At 53.3% G+C, this 21992-nt stretch overlaps 1 pseudogene; it reads left to right on the top strand.

Annotated features, from left to right (window-relative positions):
* The first annotated feature begins 3381 nt into the window (after positions 1-3381).
* On the top strand, positions 3382-21849 carry LOC103650996 (uncharacterized; annotated as a pseudogene).
* Positions 21850-21992: the final 143 nt, after the last annotated feature.

Below are 21992 nucleotides of genomic sequence, written 5' to 3'. Positions count from 1 at the left end.
TGAGAAAGTACTACGACATTTTCCAATTATTCCAAGGTTGAAAAGGTTCTTTGCTTCCAAAAAAATATCAGAGGAGACACAATGGCATTTATTGAAGAGGAAGGCAGTGGAGAATGAACTAAGCCATCCAGCTGATGGTGAGGCATGGAAAGATTTTGATAGAAAATATGAGTGGTTTGCAAAAGATGGAAGGAACATTAGACTTGGTCTTGCTACGGATGGTTTCAATCCATTTGGCAAAATGAACTCTTCATATAGCAAGTGGCCTATATTTATTATTCCTTACAACTTTCCTCCATGGGAGTGTGTGGAGCAATCCAACTTCATGATGGGACTACTAATTCCTGGTCCATCATGTCCAGGAAAGGATTTAGATGTTTTTTTGGAGCCACTAATTGAAGAGTTGCAAGAGCTTTGGAAAGGTGTCTCTACTTTTGATGCGTTGACAGGAAAAGATTTTGATCTACATGCTGTTGTTATATGGTGCATTCATGATTACCCAACTTTGAGTACATTGTCAGGTCGAGTCACTAAAGGTTATTATGCTTGTGTGCATTGTGACAAAAATCCATGCTCTAGAAGAATAAAAAATAAGATATGCTATATTGGCCATCGACGTTTCCTTCCAGGGGACCATATATGGAGGACAAAGAAATGGTTTGATGGTAAGGAGGACCATCTTGAAAAACCAGAGGAATTTAGTACAGAAGAGTTGATGCAGCAGTTGGAGAGGGTCAAGGATGTTAGGCCGGGACAACACCCTCAAAGTAAAAAGAGAAAGCGAGAAGTAGATGGTCAATGTTGGAAACGAAGATCATCATTGTGGGATTTGCCTTATTGGTCAAATTTGAAGCTACGCCATAACCTTGATGTGATGCACATTGAAAAGAATATTTGTGAGTCCATTATTGGTACATTTCTTGGCATTATTGGGAAGACAAAGGACACTATTAATGCTAGGCTTGACTTGGAAGAAATGAGCATAAGGAAACATTTGCATTTGAAGCATGATGGAAATTCCTACACTGTTCCTCATGCCCCCTATGTAATGAATAGGAGCCAAAAGTTAGTTTTTTGTGACTTCTTGAGAAGAGTAAAATTTCCTGATGGGTATGCTTCTAACTTAGCAAAATCTATTACTAGTGATGGATGTAACCTTCAAGGATTGAAAACTCATGACTGTCATATCCTACTCCAAAGAATTTTACCTGTTGCTATCCGAGGAATTATGCATAGGGATATATACGAAGCAATTGCCGAATTAGGTCAATTCTTTCAACAATTATGTGCTAAGACTCTAAAGTTAGATGTTTTGCATACAATGAAAGCTAAAATCCCAGTCATTTTGTGCAAACTTGAGAAAATATTTCCTCCTGCTTTCTTTGATGTAATGGTACACCTAGCTGTTCATTTGCCTGATGAGGCAATCCTTAGAGGCCCAGTACAATATGGATGGATGTACCCAGTAGAAAGACGATTGTTGACATTGAAATGGTTTGTGAGGAACATGGCAAGACCTGAAGGATCCATTGCAGAAGCATATGTCGCTAATGAGTGTTTGACAGCATGCTCAAGGTACTTTGATGATATTGACACACGACACAATCGTGAAGGAAGGAACAAAGAGCGTGTTGATTTGAGAAAAGGTGATTTTTCTGTGTTCCAGCATGGAGTTGATCTACTTGGAGCACCAAGGCTTACATATCTTGAAGATAATTATGAGAGAATGGTTTGGTTTGTGCTAAACAATTGTCCGGAGGTTGAGCAATATTTGAAGTATAACACCCTGATATAATTCTAATTTATCTGTGTGACTTGCTAATTATTAGATTCGATGTTCGAATTAACTATGTTTCATAATTATAGGATATACAAGGAAGAGTTAGCGGATCAAGGAACTCCTTATGTTCAAAAATCCCATGATAAGCAATTTTCTTTCTGGTTTAAGAAGCATGTAAGTTTTATGCCAATATAATATTTATTAAAAAATATAATTTGTGTTGATTTTCACCATATTATTATTCTATTGTTTAGATTGCAAAACTACGTTACGTGGATGGAGAAGACATTAGTGATGACCTATTTGCATTGTCATGTGAACCGGACCTTCGGGTTCGAATATTTTCAGCATGTCTTGTCGATGGGGTTCGATATCACACTATCGACCGTGAAATAAATAGAAGAACACAAAATAGTGGAGTCATGTGTGAGGGTTGCCATGGTGACGAAAATATCGAATTTTATGGTCGATTGAAAGAAATAATTGAGTTGCGTTATAACTCAGATATGTCCAAATGTCGCACAGTGGTTCTATTTCGTTGTGACTGGTTTGACACTTATAGCAAGAAGGTTAGAATGAAAGATGATGGATATTTTAGAAGCATCAACCATGGTAGTTGTTGGTACAAGGATGATCCTTTTATTCTATCAACACAAGCAACAAAAGTATTTTACTTGGATGACACTAAACACTGTGAAAGCTGGAGAATTGTTCAAAAGTTTACACATAGGCACTTATGGAATGTAACTGAAAATGAAAATGAGGAAACACCCATGGGCTTGGGACTATCATACCAAGACGAAACATGTGCAGGTTTTCATGTACAAGTGAATGAAGGCAATTTGAATGATGAAGTACTGGATAGTGAAGATTGTCACCACGTCGATACAAGTTTAGTTGACGAGTTTCGTAAACCAAGGCAAGACAATGTGCAAGGAGACGGGACAAGCGATGATGAAGATGAAACTATATGGCAATATGTTAGTGATGATGAAAGTCCAACAATTCTTGTCGAGGAGGATGATGATGATAGCGATGCCGAGTAAAGACTAGAGTAAGGTGTACCATTTTGTTTACATGTTTTAAATTGGCAAAATAATGCAAAAAAGGATTGATATAAAAACAATTCAATTAAACATACAAAATTTTGTTTACATGTTTTAAATTGGCAAAATAATGCAAAAAAGGGAAAAACTATATCAAAGCAAGGATTCGAACCTAGAATCTATAGTCTCAGGAAACCAAGACATACCACTACGCTACATGACACTTAGTGACGACCTAGCAAAGCATACAGTAGTTATTCAGTACGTTCGTCTGTTTATATGGATCAAAACCTGCAGTTAGAACTTAGACGAACACTTTCCCCATTCCCCATTCCCCACGACGTCCCCAGCTAAATCGGAGCTCCAGGCTACAGGTCCCTCCCCACGCCGGCCACTCTCCCATCGATCCGTCTCCTGCTCGCACATCGATCCACTCCCCCATCGATCCGTCTTCTGCTCGATCCACTCCTCCATCGCTCACGCTCCTGCTCGCACATCGGCGAGTCTGCTGGATCCACTCCCCCGTCGGCTCAGCTGCTCGATCTGGAGACCACCATGGCGCCTGGGCGTAAAACTACAGCGAAATCAACCAAACCAACAGGTAATTTCTTGACATCTTGCATTGGGATGATGAGGGAGAGGAGCTTTTTGCTATTGTAGTACTAGTTTGGTTAGGCTTCTATTTTCTAGTACTCACAATTTTAACTTCTCCATAATCAAGTGAACTTCAGGAAACATCACTCTGTTATTATGATTAATCAACAATTTGAGTACATTGGAAGCTTCCTTTCAGCAGTGGGCTATCTGATGGGTGCAAAAAATTGTTTTGCCGCATTGCAAGCGCAATGTACTAGTTAAGCTACGATGTGAGCAATCTGCAAATAATTACACAACAACTAAATTGGTTTATCGGAAAGATGCTTGTCGGAAGAAAACAGAAAATAAAACAAAAACAATTTAAAAGAGGCCAGAGTACTATTTTAAAGAATGGATTCACTTGTAAGTGCTATTAGGGAGAAGTAGAAATTGTGAGTACGAGAAGAGAGAAGCCTAATAAAACAAGTATTATAATAGCAAAAAACTCGAGGGAGAGGCCGTCCTTGTTGGGTGGTCATATACAGGCACCAGCAAATCATGTTGATGCGCTGAACAGGCCGTCCTTGTTCAAATTATCGATGAACATGAATTTCATCATTATCGATGCACTGAACATGTTGTTGCAGAATTGGGTCAAATTCAGCTAGCATTTCAATCAGTCCTAAAATATTCCCATTAGTATCTTGGTTCAATTTGCAAGTCATACCAAGTAGCCATATTTGTAAGATGTTCTGCACCACTTTCATGCTCTTTAAGTCTAATGCCAAGGTGATGCCAATCATTGAAACCCTCATTTGCTAGCTGACCCTTCACTTTTGAAATTATCCAGAGCACCCTTTTGAGATTGAGCTGCTGCTTCTAATCTTTGTTTCTTCTTTCGCTTGTGTGCACCATAATCATATTTTCTATTCCTAGAATACATGATAATCAATATGATTTGGAGTCATGTTTGATAAATGAATTAATTAGGGCTTGGGCAAGATTAAAAAAACAAAATAGCCGCACTATGCACCTTGCTGGCGTGATGTCGTGGCTGTCGGAGGTGCGACGGAGCCTGGCGGAGGGACAGCTGTTGGAGCGGTCGAGTCCTTGCTGACGTCGCCCTGCTTCCGTAAGAGAGCTGGGGGCCGCCGTCGTCACAGAGCTTGTGGAGCGCCATCATTGCCCATCCGGCGGAGCTGGCCCGATGGGACGCCGGTCTTGTTCTCCGTGACCCGAGTCGATTCGGGGTAGGACGATGATGACGCTTCCTGTTGACGTGGCGGGTCTGTGCCCTAGGCGGGGTGATGTGGGGGCTCCTCCGAAGCTGAGGTTGAGTCTGTCTTCTGTTGCCGAGGCCGAGTCCGAGCCATGGGGTCGGGCGAAGCGAAGGTCGTTTGGCCGAGGCCAGGGCGGAGTCCGAGCCCTGGGGTCGGGCGAGGCGGAGTTTCGTCGTCTTCCGGGTCTTAGCCCGAGTCCGAGCCCTGGGGTCGGGCGGAGCGGAGTTCACCGTCTTCCGGGTCTTAGCCCGAGTCTGAGCCCTGGGGTCGGGCGGAGCGGAGTTCGCCGTCTTCCGGGTCTTAGCCCGAGTCCGAGCCCTGGGGTCGGGCGGAGCGGAGTTCGCCGTCTTCCGGGTCTTAGCCCGAGTCTGAGCCCTGGGGTCGGGCGGAGCGGAGTTCGCCGTCTTCCGGGTCTTAGCCCGAGTCCGAGCCCTGGGGTCGGGCGGAGCGGAGTTCGCCGTCTTCCGGGTCTTAGCCCGAGTCCGAGCCCTGGGGTCGGGCGGAGCGGAGTTCGTCGTGGCGCCTTTGGCAAGGCCTGACTGTCTGTCTGACTCACTCTTTGCGTTAAATGCTCCTGCAACTCGGTCAGTCGGTGTGGCGATTTAGTCAGGGTCGCTTCTGAGCGAAGCCAAGGCCTCGGGCGAGCCGGTGATGTGTCCGCCGTAAAAAGGGGGGCCTCGGGCGAGACGAAAGTCTCTCGAGGTCGGCTGCCCTTGGCCGAGGCTAGGCTCGGGTGAAGCGTGATCGAGTCACTCGTGTGGACTGATCCCTGACTTAATCGTACCCATCAGGCCTTTGCAGCTTTATGCTGATGGGGGTTACCAGCTGAGAATTAGGCGTCTTGAGGGTACCCCTAATTATGGTCCCCGACAGTAGCCCCCGAGCCTCGAAGGGAGTGTTAGCACTCGCTTGGAGGCTTTCGTCGCACTTTTTTGCAAGGGGACCAGCCTTTCTCGGTTGCATTTTGTTCCGGTGGGTGCGCGCGAGCGCACCCGCCGGGTGTAGCCCCCGAGGCCTCGGAGGAGTGGTTACACTCCTTCGAGGTCTTAATACCTTGCGTAATGCTTCGGCTGGTCTGGTCGTTCCCTCATGCGAACTGGCCGTAGCCCGGGTGCACGGTCGGGGCCCAAGCTCTTGGGCTGGTATGTTGACGCTGTCAACGGTTTGGCCGGAGCCGGTTTTTGCGAGAGCAGCCCCCGAGCCTCTGCACAGGGCGAGAGGACGATCAGGGACAGACTCGACTTTTTACATACGCCATGTTACCCTCGATGGGCACCGAACATGGTGTCTCCGGTGAGCTGCAAGCGGGTAATCCGAGTGGGCGTCCGTGCCCCGTTCGTTGGCGGTCGGCTAGGGGCCCAGAGGCACGCCCAAAAGTACCTGCGGGTGATTTGCCGGACCCGATCCCCTGGCGACGGGGTCCGAGGGCTCGATGCCTCCCTCCGATGGGATTCCGTTACAAGATCGTTCCCGCTGGTCTCGGAAATGTCCTAGGGTACCTCGGGAGCGTAGCCCGAGCCTCGGTTATGTATCGAACGTACCCCTGGTCATCCCTCGCTCGGTGTCTGAGGCGACTGTGAACCCTTCGGGGGCCAGCCTTCGAACCCCTGATCAGTAATGGGCGCGGAGCCCGAGTAGCCTGAGGCGGCCATGGAGCCCTTCGGGGGGCTGGCCTTCGAACCCCTGACCAGTAGTGGGTGTCGGGCCCACGCGATCTGAGGCGACTGTTGAACCCTTCGGAGGGCCAGTCTTCGAACCCCTGATCAGTAGGGGGGCTCGGAGCCCGGTTCCTTCGCGGAAAAGGATCCTTTTCGGGGTATCCCCCTTTCCCGGTCCCTGTTGCAAGAGATAGAGAAAGAGGAAAAAGGAACAGGAAACAAAATCGAACGACGTGGCGTACCTCTTTTTGACGCGGTTATTACGGCGAAGGTGAAGCGTCGCGCGCTTCTCCCGCCAGAGGCGCCGCGTGTCCCGCCGCGGAGTTAATGCGACGGGGCGAGTGGTTGGCGAGGCGGCCGTTGCGCGTGCGCGATTCGTTCGAGGAACGGGTCACGGGCGCACCGTCTTCACGCCGTGGGAGGAGGCTCTCTTGCTGCCCCAGGATGAGACGTGAGCTTGGCTGACGACGTGACTGCTGCGCCCGCCCGCCTGCCACCGCCATTACTGCTGGCCCACTTTCGGTCGCTTTGACCAACGCGCCAGGCTAGCGCTGCTGGGTCGCCTCGAGTCGCGGCATAGGCTCCGCAACCGAAGAGGCGCGACGGTGGCGCAAGTGGCGGTGCGGTTGCTTGCATGCAGCAACTGGCGCGCCGGTTGCTTGACGCGTGGGCCTGGGCTTCCAAGCTGGCGTGTCAGAAGTCGGAGAAGCGCGTCCACCTGGCGCGGTTGCATGCCGTCTGCATAGCTGCCCGCCCCTTCCGCCCGTTGGTCTGGGCAAAAGTGGGGGTCGCTTGTAACCGCTGGACAGTCGTGCGCACCACGCGCGGCGGTTTGGCTTCTTCTGCCCTGAGCTGGTTTGCATGACATGCGGGACCCAGCCCCCGAGTCGCAGGGGAGGGCCTTGGAGCGTGTTGGAGAAGACTCAGCCCGCGGCGTCTGGGGGCGCACGTAGGGAGAGTTGCCTTTAAAAGGAGGGAGACTCCTTTCAGAAGGCAACCATGCCTTCTTCCTCCCTTATGCGTCGTGTCTTTCCATCTTCCAAGCCCCCGGATGGGGGGTACCCGCCGCTTTTCTGCCTCCTCGTTGGAGGAACGCAACTCCATGGGAGTTGGTACCTCTCAGCCATCGTTCGGCTTCAAGGATTTTCATCACGCAGCCTGGTTGCTTTCTCCCGCCGGTGGTCACCCAAGACGGTGACCTCCAGCTCCTGGATGGGGAGAGGTAAACCAGGCTGTGATCCCGCCCTCAGCATCGGGTGTGTTCGTCATCCTCGCTGGGGCGGGGGTCGAGGCGAGCCGGGACTCTACCTCATGTGCGGGTCGGCGAACCACCTCCTCTTCCAGCTTCTGGTGGTGGCAATCGCCCTCCCGCGCTACGACGGAGTCGTCCTCCAGTCATGCCGGGGAAGGCGAACTGTTGCTGTCCAGCTAGGATGCAACATTCCGTCTTCCTCCTCGCATTCGCGGCGAGGACGGCAGCGAGGATCTACCGGAGCGCTTGGGAGCGGCCCGCTCTTTGGCTTTGATGGCTTGTTCGTGTCCCTTGAGCGGGACCACGAACAAGAGCCTTCCGGTGGCCGCGTTCACCCGGGGCCATGGCTGCTGCTGCAGAGGTCGCTGGCGAGCCTCCCGGCGTTCGCCGCCCCGCAGGCCCGAGGTCGCTCGTACCCACGGGGACGGAACCGGAGTTCCGTTTGTGATGGCACTTTGAATGCCAGTGTGTTTTTTGTTCATTGCGGCTGTCGGGGCCTGAACATGTATGTAATTTCGGCACGGAGCCGTGTTTTTTCCTCATTTTCGAGCACTAAGTCTCGCCTGTTGGTTATCTGAACCGCTTTACCAAGCATGAGTCGCCCCGTGTCAAGGTGACGAATGAGGTATCCGTATCCCAGAGGCGTGGGAATCCCTCGGCCCGATCGGCCTTGTTGTCTGGGGCTCCTCTAGCTTAGTTAAAGAGACCCCTCGGCCGCCCTTCGATGAGCCGAGGCCAGGGGTAGCGATATCAGTATAAACAGAGGCGGAGTTGGCTCGAGAATGGGAACCTGGTTGGCCGGAGCCTAGTCGTGTTGTCCGTCAGCGGAGCCGACGCCAAAGTCGATCCGCCGAGGCCTCGGGTCGGGCTGGCACCCTTGGAAGCCGGTTGGCCGAGGCCCTAGGGGTAACCGGCCGAGCCGCCTGCTCGGGCCGGATTCCCGGAGGGGTCCCTGGACCGCGCCGCCGTCCGAGGCTGGGTCGGACATAGCTGAAGACGTCGTCGATGCCGAGGGTGCTACGGCTCCCTTCAGCGTGAAGACCCGAGCCTGCAGGATCAGATCGTCTTGTAGCGTGTGCCTTCTGCGGCCGCCGAGGCCAGAAAACACACCCTCGCCGTGCTTGCGAAGCTGCGTCTTTTTTCCTCTTGTTTCGAGCATCTGGACTCTGTCGGTAACAGGGATGTTTGTGTGAGCGAGAGTTACTTCTCGCGGAAGGGACGAGTGAGGTATCCGTATCCCAGAGGCGTGGGAATCCCTCGGCTCGGTCGGCCTTGCCGCTTACGCGTACTTTCACCCGTCCATGAGGCCCTGTCCCCGACTTAGTCGAGAAAGCTTGAAGGACTGCTTCGGCAGGAGAGCTTCTGAGCGTGAAGACTTGTTCGGTCCACGGAGTCGCTTTATCTGAGCGTGAGTTACTTATCGCAGAAGGTGATGAGTGAGGTATCCGTATCCCGAAGGCGTAGGAGTCCCTCGGCTCGGTCAGCCTTGGCTGCTTACGTGTACTCCGTCGTTTCCAGGATCCGCTTTCCGAAGTAGTCAAGAAGCACGAGAGTAATCCTGCTAGAAAGAGATCCTTTTTCGAGGAAAAATTGACGCAGAGGGGGTCTCTCCCCTTTTAGCCCCCGAGGGAGCGTCGGGCTTTGCCGGGGCTAGGCCGATCCTTCCTTGACGACTAAACTTTGCGTAGGTGCGAGGTATATGAACAACTTGGAAACATCTTAAGGGTAGAAGCGACGTAGCTGTTTGATGTTCCAGGTGTTGCCGTAGATCTCGCCTTGATTGTTGGCCAGCTTGTATGTTCCGGGCTTCAGAACTTTGGCGATGACGAATGGCCCTTCCCAGGGGGGCGTGAGCTTGTGCCTCCCTCGAGCGTCTTGCCGCAGCCGAAGCACCAGATCGCCCACCTGGAGGTCTCGGGACCGGACCCCTCGGGCGTGGTAGCGTCGCAGGGACTGCTGGTAACGCGCCGAGTGTAGTAAGGCCCTGTCCCGAGCCTCCTCCAGCTGGTCCAGCGATTCTTCTCGGCTAGCTTGGTTGCTTTGATCGGTGTAGGCCCTCGTCCTCGGGGAGCCGTATTCCAGGTCAGTGGGCAAGATAGCTTCAGCCCCGTAGACCAGGAAAAACGGCGTGAAACCCGTGGCGCGACTCGGCGTCGTCCTTAGGCTCCAGACCACCGAGGGGAGTTCCTTCATCCACCGCTTGCCGAACTTGTTGAGGTCGTTGTAGATCCGAGGCTTGAGCCCTTGTAGAATCATGCCGTTGGCGCGCTCTACTTGCCCATTCGACATGGGATGAGCCACGGCGGCCCAGTCCACCTGGATATGGTGATCCTCGCAAAAATCCAAGAATTTTTTGCCGGTGAACTGGGTGCCGTTGTCGGTGATGATGGAGTTCGGGACCCCGAAGCGATGGATGATGTTGGTGAAGAACGCCACCGCCTGCTCGGACCTGATGCTGTTCAGAGGTCGGACCTCGATCCACTTGGAGAATTTGTCGATGGCGACCAGCAGGTGCGTGTAGCCCCCGGGCGCCTTCTGCAAGGGACCGACGAGGTCCAGACCCCATACGGCGAAGGGCCAGGTGATGGGTATCGTCTGCAGAGCCTGAGCGGGCAGGTGGGTCTGCTTCGCATAGAATTGGCACCCTTCGCAGGTGCGGACAATTCTAGTGGCGTCAGCCACCGCCGTTGGCCAGTAGAAGCCTTGCCGGAAAGCATTCCCGACAAGGGCTCGGGGCGCTGCGTGGTGGCCACAAGCCCCCGAGTGCATTTCTTGCAGCAGTTCCCGACCTTCGGCGATGGAGATGCATCGCTGGAGGATGCCCGAGGGGCTGCGATGGTAGAGCTCCCCTTCATCGCCCAGCAAGACGAACGACTTGGCGCGTCGCGCTACCCGCCGAGCCTCGACTTGGTCGGGGGGTAGCTCTCCTCGACGGAGATATTGCAGGTACGGGGCCTGCCAATCTCGATCAGGCGTGGCCCCGCTCTGCTCTTCCTCGACGTCCAGTGCCTCGCCCTCGGGGGCCGAGGGTACCTCGGGCTGAGCCGAGGGTGCCTCGGGCCGAGCTGAGGGCGCCTCGGCTTGAGCCGAGGGTGCCTCGGGCTCGGGCACGTCGTCGATCTTGACAGAGGGTCGATGCAGATCCCGGGAGAAGACGTCCGGGGGGACCGTCGCTCGCCCCGAGGCTATTTTAGCCAGCTCGTCTGCGGTTTCGTTGTAGCGCCGAGCGATGTGGTTGAGCTCGAGCCCGAAGAACTTGTCTTCCAGGCGCCGAACCTCGTCGCAGTAGGCCTCCATCTTCGGGTCACGACAGTGGGAGTTCTTCATGACTTGGTCGATGACGAGCTGCGAATCACCACGGGCGTCGAGGCGTCTGACCCCTAGCTCGATGGCGATCCGCAACCCGTTGACCAGAGCTTCGTACTCGGCCACATTGTTGGACGCCGGGAAATGGAGGCGCAGCACGTAACGCAGGTGCTTTCCAAGGGGCGAGATGAAGAGCAGGCCCGCGCCGGCTCCTGTCTTCATCAGCGACCCGTCGAAAAACATGGTCCAGAGCTCCGGTTGGATCGGAGCCGTCGGCAACTGGGTGTCAACCCATTCGGCCACGAAGTCCGCCAACACCTGGGACTTGATGGCCTTCTGAGGGGCGAACGAGATCGTTTTGCCCATGATTTCCACCGCCCACTTTGCGATCCTGCCCGAGGCCTCTCGGCACTGGATGATCTCCCCCAGGGGAAGGATGACACCACAGTTACCGGATGAGACTCGAAGTAGTGTCGCAGCTTCCGCCTTGTCAGGATCACAGCATATAGCAGCTTTTGAACTTGTGGGTAGCGTATCTTGGTCTCGGACAGCACTTCGCTGACGAAGTAGACCGGCCTCTGAACGGGCAATGCATGCCCTTCCTCTTGCCTCTCGACCACAATCGCGGCGCTAACCACCTAAGTGGTTGCGGCGACGTAGACCAAGAGGGCTTCTCCATCCGCCGGGGGCACCAAGACAGGCGCCTTCGTAAGGAGCGCCTTCAGGTTGCCGAGGGCTTCCTCGGCCTCAAGGGTCCAAGCGAAACACTCGGCCTTCCTTAAGAGGCGGTACAGAGGCAGACCTCTTTCGTCGAGGCGTGAGACGAAGCGGCTCAGGGCCGCGAGGCATCCCATGACCCTCTGTACACCTTTTAAGTCCTTGATGGGCCCCATGCTGGTGATGGCCGCGATCTTCTCCGGGTTGGCTTCAATGCCTCGCTCGGAGACGATGAACCCTAGGAGCATGCCTCGGGGCACCCCGAAGACACACTTCTCAGGATTGAGCTTGACTCCTTTCGCCTTGAGACATCGGAATGTCACTTCAAGGTCGGAGAGGAGGTCGGAAGCCTTCCTTGCCTTGACTACGATGTCATCGACGTAGGCCTCGACTGTGCGACCGATGTGTTCGCTGAACACATGGTTCATGCACCGCTGGTACGTCGCGCCCGCATTCCTCAAACCGAACGGCATGGTGACATAGCAGTACATGCCGAACGGCGTGATGAAAGAAGTCGCGAGCTGGTCGGACTCTTTCATCCGGATCTGGTGATACCCTGAGTAGGCATCAAGGAAGGACAGGGTTTCGCACCCAGCGGTGGAATCCACGATTTGATCGATGCGGGGCAGAGGGTAGGGAACCTTCGGACATGCTTTGTTGAGACCAGTGTAGTCTACACACATCCGCCATTTCCCCCCTTTCTTCCTCACAAGCACAGGGTTGGCGAGCCATTCGGGATGGAATACCTCTTTGATGAACCCTGCTGCCATTAGCTTGTGGATCTCTTTGCCAATCACTCTGCGCTTCTCCTCGTCGAATCGGCGCAGAGACTGCCTGACGGGTCGGGCTCCGGCCCGAATATCCAGCGAGTGCTCGGCGACATCCCTCGGTATGCCGGGCATGTTCGAGGGACTCCACGCAAAGACGTCGGTGTTTGCGCGGAGAAAGTCGACGAGCACTGCTTCCTATTTGGGGTCGAGCCCGGAACCGATCCGGACCTGCTTGGTGGTGTCGCCACTGGGGTCAAGAGGGACGGCCTTAACCGTTTATGCTGGCTCGAAGTTGCCGGCATGGCGCTTCACGTCTGGCACCTCCTTGGAGAGGTTCTCCAGGTCGGCGATGAGGGCCTCGGACTCGGCGAGGGCCTCGGCGTACTCCACGCACTCCACGTCGCATTCGAACGCGTGTTTGTACGTGGGGCCAACGGTGATGACCCCGTTGGGGCCCGGCATCTTGAGCTTCAGGTAGGTGTAGTTGGGGACGGCCATGAACTTCGCGTAACATGGCCTCCCTAGTACGGCGTGGTAGGTTCCTCGGAACCCGACCACCTCGAACGTCAGGGTCTCCCTTCGGAAGTTGGAGGGCGTCCCGAAGCAGACGGGGAGGTCGAGTCGCCCGAGGGGCTGGACGCGCTTCCCAGGGATGATCCCGTGGAAGGGCGCAGCGCCTGCTCGGACGGAGGACAGATCGATGCGCAGGAGCTTGAGGGTCTCGGCGTAGATGATGTTGAGGCAGCTTCCCCCATCCATCAGGACCTTGGTGAGCCTGACATTGCCGACAACGGGGTCGACGACGAGCGGGTATTTCCCCGGGCTCGGCACATGGTCGGGGTGGTCGGCCTGGTCGAAGGTGATGGGCTTGTCGGACCAGTCTAGGTAGACTGGCGCCGCCACCTTCACCGAGCAGACCTCCCGGCGCTCTTGCTTGCGATGCCGAGCCGAGGCATTCGCCGCATGCCCTCCATAGATCATGAAGCAGTCGCGGACCGCGGGGAACTCTCCTGCTTGGTGATCTTCGTTCTTGTCGTCGTCGCGGGCCCTGCCACCCTCGGCGGGTGGCCCGACCCTGTGGAAGTGACGCCGAAGCATAATGCACTCCTCGAGGGCGTGCTTGACGGGCCCCTGATGGTAGGGGCATGGCTCCTTGAGCATCTTGTCGAAGAGGTTCGCACCTCCAGGGGGCTTCCGAGGGTTCTTGTACTCGGCGGCGGCGACAAGGTCCGCGTCAGCGGCGTCGCGTTTTGATTGCGACTTCTTCTTGCCTTTCTTCCTGGCGCCGCGTGGAGCAGACGCCTCGGGAGCCTCTTCCGATGGGCGGCCCTGGGGCTGCTTGTCCTTTTGGAAGATAGCCTCGACCGCCTCCTGGCCAGAGGCGAACTTGGTGGCGATGTCCATCAGCTCGCTCGCCCTGGTGGGGGTCTTGCGACCCAGCTTGCTCACCAGGTCGCGGCAAGTGGTGCCGGCGAGGAACGCGCCGATGACATCCGAGTCGATGATGTTGGGCAGCTCGGTGCGCTGCTTCGAGAATCGCCGGATGTAGTCCCGGAGCGACTCCCCCGGCTGTTGCCGGCAGCTTCGAAGGTCCCAGGAATTCCCGGGGCGCACGTATGTGCCCTGGAAATTCCCAGCGAAGGCTTGGACCAAGTCGTCCCAGTTGGAGATCTGCCCCGGAGGCAGGTGCTCCAACCAGGCGCGAGCAGTGTCGAAGAGGAACAGGGGGAGGTTGCGGATGATGAGGTTGTCGTCGTCCGTCCCACCCAGTTGGCAGGCAAGGCGGTAGTCCGCGAGCCACAGTTCCGGTCTCGTTTCCCCCGAGTACTTCGTGATAGTAGTCGGGGGTCGGAACCGGGTCGGGAATGGCGCCCGTCGGATGGCCCGACTGAAGGCCTGCGGACCGGGTGGTTCGGGCGAGGGACTCCGATCCTCCCCGCTGTCGTAGCGCCCCCCACGCCTGGGGTGGTAGCCTCGGCGCACCCTTTCGTCGAGGTGGGCCCGACGGTCGCGTCGATGGTGCTCGTTGCCGAGGTGGTCCGGGGCCGCAGGCGCGGTGTTGCGCGTGCGCCCGGTGTAGACCGAGGCTTCCCGCATGAATCGGGAAGTCGCGACATGAGGTTCTGAGGGATATCCTTGCCTTCGGGAGGCAGTGCTCTCGGCCCGTCGGGCCGCAGCGCCTTCCAGGAGATTCTTGAGCTCTCCCTGGATTCGCCGACCCTCGGTGGTTGATGGCTCCGGCATCGCGCGGAGGAGCATCGCTGCGGCTGCCAGGTTCTGACCAACCCCGCTGGATGCGGGCGGCGGCCTGACCCTGACATCGTTGGCGACACGGTGCTGGAGGCCTTGGGGCAGGTGACGTATTTCTCCGGCCAGGGGTTGGTCCGCCCATACCTGCCCGACGTCCCGACGGATCGGCTCAAGCGCTCCTGTTCCCTCGTTGAGCCTGGCCTGCGCCTCGCGGACTTGCTCGAGTTGTGGGTCGTAACCTCCCGCTGGAGCGGGGACCACAGCTAGCTCCCGTGGGATGTCGGCGCGAGGCACCGGCCTAGGAAGATCACCGTCCTCCGGCATGCCGAGATGGTTGCCTTCGGAGGGATCCCCTAGCTCGATGTGGAAACATTCGCGGCTTGGGCCGCAGCTCTCGTCGCCAAGGCTGCGGCTTCCGTCGGAACAGTCGGATAGGCAGTAGTCACATGCGGTCATGAAGTCCCGCATGGCACTGGGGTTGCCAAGTTCGGAGAAATCCCAACAGACGCTGGGGTCGTCGTCTTCCTCGGACCCAGAGGGCCCGTAGGTCGAGACGTCCGTCAGCCGGTCCCAAGGCGATCGTATACGAAACCCCAGTGGGGTTGCACTCGCCTCAATGAGAGCGCCCGCCAAAGCGAGGTCGTTTGGCGGGTTGAGGCCGAGTCGAAATGACGTAAGATGGGAGTTAGTCGGTACCTTTTGGTCGACGAGGAGCGACGTAGTCGCATCGGGGACTGGTTGCACCGTCATCTCAGGTACGAGGGCGACGTCCTGCAGGCTTTCCGCGAGCGCGCCGGCACCGTCTTCTTGCTCGGGGTCAGCGTGTCGCGGGGGGACGGCGCTTGCCTTCGTCTTGAACGCGAGGTTGACGTCCGGCGTGCCTTCCGTCGGGGCGTCGGGGGCGTCGATTCGCTCGACGGCCAACGAAGCGCGGCCTCCCGCTTGGCCTTGATGGCCCCGCCTCCTCCTCCGTTGGCGGGGGAGAGAACGGAGCGAGCTCGAATGTTGTTCTTCCACCACGCGGGGAAGGTGTCGTCGATTCCGCCGCCGACGAGCGGGTTGTCGGCCGCCATTGTCGTTGTCGCGCGGCGGTGGAAGAAGTATCATGTCGTAGCTGCCGTCGAAGGACATGAACTCAAGAGTCCCGAAACGAAGCACCGCCCCGGGCCGGAGAGGTTGCTGGAGATTGCCCATCTGGAGCTTGACGGGGAGCTGTTCGTCAGCACGCAGCAGGCCCCTACCTGGCGCGCCAACTGTCGGCGTTTTGAGACAGGGGGGTCCCAAAGCCGACGAGTGAGTGTGCTGCGTGCCCCAGCCCAGATGGGTCGAGCGCGTGGGCGAGCGCGAAGGGGGGAGAGGCGAGGTGGCCGGAGTCGAGCGTGAGAGAGGTGGAAGTCCCGCGGCCTTCGTGTTCGTCCCGCGCCCAGGGCGGGTGCGCTTGCAGTAGGGGGGTTACAAGCGTCCACGCGGGTGAGGGAAGCGAGCGGCCCCAAGAGAGCGCCTGTCCCGTCCTCGGTCCCGCGCGGCCAACCTTCTCTAAGAAGGCCCTGGTCCTCCCTTTTATAGTCGTAAGGAGAGGATCCAGGTGTACAATGGGGGGTGTAGCAGAGTGCTACGTGTCTAGCGGAGAGAGAGCTAGCGCCCTAGGTACATGCCAATGTGGCAGCCGGAGAGGTCTTGGCACCTTGCTGGCGTGATGTCGTGGCTGTCGGAGGTGCGACGGAGCCTGGCGGAGGGACAGCTGTTGGAGCGGTCGAGTCCTTGCTGACGTCGCCCTGCTTCCGTAAGAGAGCTGGGGGCCGTCGTCGTCACAGAGCTTGTGGAGCGCCATCATTGCCCATCCGGCGGAGCTGGCCGGATGGGACGCCGGTCTTGTTCTCCGTGACCCGAGTCGATTCAGGGTAGGACGATGATGACGCTTCCTGTTGACGTGGCGGGTCTGTGCCCTAGGCGGGGTGACGTGGGGGCTCCTCCGAAGCTGAGGTTGAGTCTGTCTTCTGTTGCCGAGGCTGAGTCCGAGCCATGGGGTCGGGCGAAGCGGAGGTCGTTTGGCCGAGGCCAGGGCGGAGTCCGAGCCCTGGGGTCGGGCGAGGCGGAGTTTCGTCGTCTTCCGGGTCTTAGCCCGAGTCCGAGCCCTGGGGTCGGGCGGAGCGGAGTTCGCCGTCTTCCGGGTCTTAGCCCGAGTCCGAGCCCTGGGGTCGGGCGGAGCAGAGTTCGCCGTCTTCCGGGTCTTAGCCCGAGTCCGAGCCCTGGGGTCGGGCGGAGCGGAGTTCGCCGTCTTCCGGGTCTCAGCCCGAGTCCGAGCCCTGGGGTCGGGCGGAGCGGAGTTCGCCGTCTTCCGGGTCTTAGCCCGAGTCCGAGCCCTGGGGTCGGGCGGAGCGGAGTTCGCCGTCTTCCGGGTCTTGGCCCGAGTCCGAGCCCTGGGGTCGGGCGGAGCGGAGTTCGCCGTGGCGCCTTTGGCAAGGCCTGACTGTCTGTCTGACTCACTCTTTGCGTTAAATGCTCCTGCAACTCGGTCAGTCGGTGTGGCGATTTAGTCAGGGTCGCTTCTGAGCGAAGCCAAGGCCTCGGGCGAGCCGGTGATGTGTCCGCCGTAAAAAGGGGGGCCTCGGGCGAGACGGAAGTCTCTCGAGGTCGGCTGCCCTTGGCCGAGGCTAGGCCCGGGTGAAGCGTGATCGAGTCACTCGTGTGGACTGATCCCTGACTTAATCGTACCCATCAGGCCTTTGCAGCTTTATGCTGATGGGGGTTACCAGCTGAGAATTAGGCGTCTTGAGGGTACCCCTAATTATGGTCCCCGACAGCACCTGCGCAACAAGATGAACCTACAAGATTTACTAGGCAGAATACAAGGGATTTGGCATTAACTTTCGGTCCAGAACTGCAACAAGTAGAAACCTTAGGCATCTCTACTATCACATCCACCCCTCAACAGGACCAGAACAACTCTAGTGATCAAGGCAAGTGATTCTATCTAATTTGTGCAATGCAATCTATTTTCATTTTGTTTTCATACAATGATTAGTTACATACTATCATGTGTCCTATTACTCTGGTAATCAGTAAACATAATAATGAGTGTGGCTCAAAACTGGAGATAACTTTTCCATTTGTAACAAACCATTAAGCATCACAATTCCATGATTAATGTCCTTCTGGCTAGATTAGCAATATCATCTTTACAATTCCATGATTACAATTATTCTGGCTTCATTATATACATAACCTGATTGTGTGTTGCAAACAACAACTTATAGATTGACACTAACCAATTTATATGATTTCATTAGGTGCACTTGAGGCAACCATAGATCCAAATGGAAAAAGGAATAGAAGTATGGGCAGAGAACTGGATAGGATAAGTAGAGGTTTATGCACTAACATCCCCATACACATTGCTGAAGGAAAGATACGGCCAGAAGCACCTATGCAAGCTGCCAAACTTGCATCAGAGGGCGGGATTATACTTAGGCAACAAATGCCCATCCTCCGGCATTGGAAAGAGTACAAGAAGGATAAGTCAATTGTTACAAACTATATCGGCAAAGTTGCTGTAAGTGAAATTCAATCATTCAATGTTACTCCATTCAAATATCATTCAACTTTTTTGCATTTTTGAAATTCTACCATTTATGCTCTTTACTAGGCCCAATTCACCATGGACACCAACAATAATGCAATCAAAGCCGCATGTGCCGATTTGCTCAAGGGTGGACAACGACAGATGAGGTACCAGCTGAAAAAAAATATTTCAATGGTATACCAGCAAATCAAGTGAGGACCACATCGCCAGTTAAACATATGACAGACGATCAATGGAAAGCATTGGTGGAGATGTGGTCAGACGCAAAGCACAAGGTATGCCAATTAAATTATAATATGTTTAAAATAATTAGATAAGGTATGCTACATTCTCCTTTTGAACATAGTCAGTTAGTGATGCTGGAATTTGTTACATATTTCCTTTGAGCTTCTAATGTTAATTGTGGACACCATACCAATATTGGTTGGTTCCTGGGTGTTCATTTATTCTTTTCAGTCAATATAAATTTAACAAGCTTGAGTATTGTTGCTAGCTGAATTTGATCTATTAACGCTTTATGTTCATAGCCTCAGACACTCAGCCAGTGGCCATTTCACATTTCTTTCGCTCATCATTAGAATTTTCTTTAGGTACTTCATTTGCCACAGTCATATACGTGGTGACAACAACATCATATGTTGCCAACTCATTAGGATCTCTAGTCCTTGAACTTCCATGATAAACCAAGACTGACAATTTATTGTCTTCCATAACCTTCACAGAGAGCTCATTAGCCCACTGCCTAAGAACACTAGCAGGGCAGACGACCACTGTTCCTGCAGCTGGTCTAGTCTTCGACCTCAAGTTTGATGCAGAGTCCCTCACTCTAGCCTTCTTCTTAGGTTCAACTTTATCAGTAGCAGTGTTTGGCTTACTATCACAGAGCTTAAGACTGCTGGCGACATGCAATCGTGCAGAACCATCTAGCTCATTCAAGGGTTCATCTTTCGGTTCTTTCTTGTCCATGCTAATCACAACATCACTGCCATTGTCATAATCACTGTTTGGGACAAACTTTGTACTGTATGAACCAGCAGTCATGAACCTAGACTGCTTAACCATCTCCTTCTGTATAAGGGCAATCGTTGAAATTGTCTTCCCAACACCCTGATCATCTGCCAAAATTCCACCTCGACAATGTGAACAATTCTCTTTCGAAAGCATCCACGCCAATGCTATTTTCTGATGCTTAAGCAGTAAAACTGACATACCACCTTTGGGCAGATCTTCCTCCTTCGTTTCCTGAGTGATATGCTTCAGGGCTTCTTCATATACAGCTCTCTCATCAGAACTGAAAATCTTTTGTTCTACGTCATATTCAACTTTTTCTTCTAAAGAACCACTACTTTCTCCTATTTTGCTATCCACCAAAACATTTTCTCCTTCGAGGCCAAACAGTCCTGTGGCTCCCTGCTCATCGTCACCTAGAAGATGCCAGGCCAGCCACCAGCACTTCCACACAAACAATCAGCCAAATAGACCCATCGCCCCCTGCTGCCAGAACAAAACCATTTTCTTCAGTGCTCCTACTGATACACGCCGCTGATACTACTTGCTGTTGCTTTGGTTTTCTTCGATGTTGCTGATGGAGTGGTGGTGGTGCACTTAACAGAATGTTGAACGCTGTTAATCTAAACTCTGCTATGTAAACCCAAACAGAATGCTTGAGTGCTGCTGAACTCTGTTATCTAAACCCAAACAGAGTGGTGTTCCAAAGGATGAAATGAGATGTGCAGGATCCATGGAGTTGAGCTCAATGTGGCCGGGATCGAAGGGCTGGGGATAGAGAGAACAACAGCAGGTGGCGAAGGACTCGTTAGACCAGCAGGCACTGGAGAAGATCGAGGCAGGTCGGTGTCGACAGTGGCAGCGCACCGAGATGATTTGGGTGGGTTGGCGTCGACCATGATAGGTGCCAGAGAAGATCGTTGTGGGCCGGCAGCAATCGACAGATTCACGTTTCCTGAGGGGATCAACGGGGAAAATCGTTGTGGGGCGGCGGAGAACGGCGGTGCCGCCCGCTGGCAGCAGGCGGAGAACAACGGGAGGAGGGGTTCTTTGGAAAAAAAGCCTAGATTATGAGGTTGGATTAAGGTTATCCTTTGATTATGGATCTAAAGGCCCTCAACACGTTTTAGCAGGTTAGCACAGAAGTTCGTTTTACACAGTATACGGTGCCATTCTTAAATGTTTAAGAGCTTCCCCGATAAGCAATACAACTGTTTATTATCAATGTTTTCTTGAAGACGCAACATCTCATCTTGTTGCATTCATGCTATCTTGCATTGAATCTTTTATATTATCCAGATACTTTCTTGTGTCATGTCACTCATGTATCATATGCAGGAAAAGTGTACCAAAAACCAACTAAATCGAGAGAATGTCCGGTTACATCAGCGCACTGGATCTCGATGCTACATTGCACAGGCCCATGTTGTGGTAAGAAATGAAACAATAATGTGTATGATCACTATTCTTGAGACCATGTTCTTGTTTCAAGGTAATAGCTCGTTACTGTTTGCAATTATTTTAGAAGAAAGATATATTCAAAGATGTAGAGCCCACCTCAATTGATCTATTCAAGAACTTCCATTGTGGCAAAAAAATGGATTTACCGAGTCTGTACAGAAAGCAATTGTAAGTGATTGTTTACTTTTATTCCTTCTCTACATAAAGTATACATCAATAATACCATGTAAGAAACATCTACTATTGTCATTTTGCTAGGATGATATGGAAGGCATTATGAGTGAACCAGTACAAGATGGACAGGAACCAAAGTCAGCAAAAGAAGCTGTTTCTCAGGTTGTCAAATCAACTACTTTTCTTCGTGTTGCAGGTGTTTGTTCAGCCTCCAAGAGTACCTCTAGAGGTGCAATATCATCACAGGTACAAGTGTTTCACATACCAGTCATGTTCCCTTCTTTCTTTGGATCATTTGTACATGCAACATGTACTTTTTCTAAAGGGTTTGACATAGAGAACATCTTGTTTGACTGCGAGAATTAGTGGCTGCGGCTGCTGCCACTACTTATTATGTTGTACTAAGTACTGTACATGGACAACGATAAGGGTATTAGGTGACGAATAAATGGTTCTAGGTTGCTGCTATCTACTCTCATACGTTACTATACCATTACTGTACAATTGTACACACAAGAGCAACTGAAAGTAGCTAGAATTAATGCTGACAGTATCTAGAAAATTTAAAACTATTTTGATTGCCCTTTTTTTGCACAACTAGCAGATCATATTCCATTCTTGACTAGCAGCACAACTAGCTGAAAGTAGCTACAATTAATTATGTTCTTGTTCTTATTTCTCTATATGTGCATGTCTAGATATGAAGTAATATGTTATGTTTATTTATAGGTCCACGATCTTCAGGTTGAGCTTGAGAATGAGAAGCAAGAAAAAAAAGAACTTCGACAAGAGTTGGATAATTTGAAGATGGAATCAGAAACGTCAAGGGTAAAACATTCTGAGGAAATAGAGGGTTTAAAGAAGACATCACAAGAAATGCATGGTCTCCTTCGCCAACTATTGAGCTTCAACCAGGGTCAACACAATCCAGGGTCATAAAGTTACTAAGCCACCAACAGTGAACTATTGTAGGATGTTTCTGTTCTGAAATTTGGTTTTTACACTACAAAAAACTGGTTAAAGAACGTGGGTGAAAAACCGTCGAACTTAATGTAATAGGCCGTCGAACTTACCATAAGAACGTGGGTTTACCGACGAATATAGCCGACGGCGATTTTTGGACGAACTTAA

This window comes from Zea mays, chromosome 3 (genome assembly GCF_902167145.1).
Source record: "Zea mays cultivar B73 chromosome 3, Zm-B73-REFERENCE-NAM-5.0, whole genome shotgun sequence".
In the NCBI taxonomy this organism is placed as follows: Eukaryota; Viridiplantae; Streptophyta; class Magnoliopsida; order Poales; family Poaceae; genus Zea; species Zea mays.
Note: the sequence above shows the minus strand (reverse complement) of the source record. Positions and strands in the feature narration are given on the sequence as shown.